A 3,310-nucleotide genomic window follows, 5' to 3' on the forward strand; every position below is an offset into this window, starting at 1 on the left:
AACTGAACTGAATTTTTCTCCAGCCTAAAATGACATTTCTCTAACTGTCTTCCAGATTTTCAGCAACCTTCTCCTCAAGGCCCTTCCACTTTCTGTATTTAATAATCACCTTGAGGCGCTCCCAGGTTTTTCTGTCACTGACCCTGAAGCCAGTGCCACAGGCTTTAGTTTTGCATTCCTGCAGTGCTCCACGTTAATGGCAGCATCCCAAAGTCTGTACCAATTACCTATGGCTATACAACAAGCTACTCCAAAAACAGACTTAAATCAGAAGCAATCTTTATTTTTTTCTTGCAGATCTGCAACTTGGATAGAGCTCGTTGAGGAGGATTCATCCGGATGGCATGTAGTACAGGAGGGCAGACTTCAAATGGCTGGAGAGTAGGACCACTTGGGGTTTCACAGAAATCTCTCCCTGTCTCTCAAGTCCTCTCCATACAGTCCCTCCACGTGATCTTTCCAGCCCACCACTTTGAGTAATCCATTTCCATGTTTATGTAGGGGCCCAAGAATAAGTATTATAAGAAACCAAGCAGAATGCTGCAAGTCTGTTTACAGAGTGTTCTTTGTTATTCAGTGGTGGTCCTGGCGATTTAGTTGCTCAGTCCTGTCTGACTCTTGCGATCTCATGGACTGTAGCCCACCAGGCTCCTTTATCCATGGGATTCTCCAGGCAAGAATACTGGAGTGGGGTGCCATTTCCTCCTCCATGGGATCTTCCTGACCCAGGGATCAAACCCATATCTCCTGCATTGCAGGCAGTTTTTTACCCATTGAGCCACCAGGGAAGCCCCTTCTTATACAAGCTCATCTCAAATTCAGTGAGAAAAGAGGACTACACAAGCACACGTACAAGGGGACAAGGATTATCAGCCGTCAAGGTCAACCTGGAGGCTAATTACCACAACCAGTTCTTCTCCTTCTTTACCCCAGCCACACATCTTTATTTATTTATCACATATTATTATAAACATTCACATTTTATTTCCTCCTTTATGCAACAACCAACCTTTTAAGACGTTGATCTTAAAGTCCCCCAAAATAACACATATGAATATTTTTCATTTTCAAAACCACTTCCACAAGATATTTAGTTTGTCTTTTTTTCCCCCAATGACCATTGTCAGAGCTTTCTGGTATTTTCTTCTTAGAGAACACGGGAACAAAGGCAAGGGTCGAGAACTCCCAATGACATATCTCCAATTCCTTTTTAATACACCCATACAAATGATTATTTTAAAAATAAACACTTCATAAATGAAACAGAAATGTTCTGATCAATTTTTGATTACATTTACTATTCTTAAACATTCCTTTAAAAAATATATATATATATATATATAAACTTTAAAGAGCAAAAGAAAGACACAAGGTCACTCTTGAGCTATTCCATCCTGTCTATATCCCCAGGACCAGGAGTTTTCAATTTATATTTATTGTCTAAGTAAACATAAGTGTATAAATTTTAATATATTTACAGTTATAATTCTTGCCACGGTGTCTTGTTAGTAGTCACGAATCAATGAATATTTGTTAAGCAATTATTTAATCTCATCTCTTTCATTGTACCAAAGGGCCAAATGAACTTTATCAATTCCTCATTATTCTCACTGTGCCCATCAATACCAACAATGATATTTCTTTGTAATAGGTTTGATATTCCTGACAGTGCTATAGCACAGGCAGAAATCCAAACAGTGAGGGTTTATAAATTACTTATTATAATGTTTATCATAGGGGTTTTAACACAAACAAGGAAATAATATCTACTTGATTTACTACTGTTTACTGCAATTAAAGGACTCTCCTGCCTTAAATAAGCCCTTTATGGCAGTATTTGGCCAAATGTATCATAGTACTTTCTCTGCCACAGCTCAATGTTAGTAAGACCTCACCACTGACAAGATCATTTTCCTAACTATAGAAGCAATGCATAGACTGAGCAACCAAAGTACCAACTGGAGGTTCAGATTAAAAGATCAGTATTTTAATTCCAGCCAGGGTATAGAAAATTGCCAAACATCATTGTTTTTGCTGTAACAACCAAAAATCATCAGATAATTTTTTAAAAACTTTACATTTTATTAATGTCATTGGAGAGAATGATAATGAGAAAACAGTGGCACTTTTATTCCTGGAATTAATTTTCTAGGCTGGGTATTAGCACTTGGAGGAGGTTCAGAGACTTTAACAAGGGAAACTCAACAAATTTTTAAAAACAGAAGATATAAAAAATTTTAACATGTTTGTGCCTAACACTGGAGAAGGCAATGGCACTCCACTCCAGTACTCTTGCCTGGAAAATTCCATGGACGGAGGAGCCTGGGGTCGCTAAGAGTCAGACACGACTGAGCGACTTTGCTTTCACTTTTCACTTTCATGCATTGGAGAAGGAAATGGCAACCCACTCCAGTGTTCTTGCCTGGAGAATCCCAGGGACGGGGAGCCTGGTGGGCTGCTGTCTATGGGGTCACACAGAGTCGGACACGACTGAAGTGACTTAGCAGCAGCAGCAGTGCCTAACACAGAGTATCCAATTACATAAGACAAAAGCCAACAGAACAGAATCAATAGGCTAAAAAAAAATCACATGATCATATCAATAGGTGAATAAAAAGCATTTGACAAAATCCAATAGCCATTTGTAGTAAAAACTCTTCGTAAACTTGAAATAGAGGGTAACCTTCTCAACTCAATAAAGAATATCCACCCAAAACCTACAGCAAACAAAATATTTAAAGCTGAGAAACTCAAAGCTTTTCTGCTAAGATCAGGCAAGTATGTCCCTCTCCTTTTCAATATGGTACTAGAACTCCTTGCTAAATAACCTATTAACTTTTGTGCAAGAACTTACAGTTCTCCATTTGCAACTCTGTATATGTCAAAAATTATTTCAAAATTAAAAGTTAAAGATAAATGAAACATTGACTACGCTAAAGCCTTTGACTGTGTGAATCACAACTAACTGGAATATTCTTGAAGAGATGGGAATATCTGCCTTACCTGCCTTACCTGACCACCTTATCTGCCTCCTAAGAAACATGCATGCAGGACACACAACAGTTAGAACTGGACATGGAACAACAGACTGGTTTCAAATTGGGAATGGAGTATGTCAAGGCTGTATATTATCACCCTGCTTATTTAACTTATATGCAGAGTACATCATGAGAAATGCTGGACTGGATGACTCACAAGTGGGAATCAAAATCGCCAGGAGAAATATCAACAACTTCAGATATACAGATGATAACACTTTAATGGCAGAAAGTGAAGAGGAACTAAAGTGCCCTGTAATGAAGGTGAAATA

This window comes from Bos javanicus, chromosome 23, assembly GCF_032452875.1.
Source record: "Bos javanicus breed banteng chromosome 23, ARS-OSU_banteng_1.0, whole genome shotgun sequence".
NCBI classification, from domain to species: domain Eukaryota; kingdom Metazoa; phylum Chordata; class Mammalia; order Artiodactyla; family Bovidae; genus Bos; species Bos javanicus.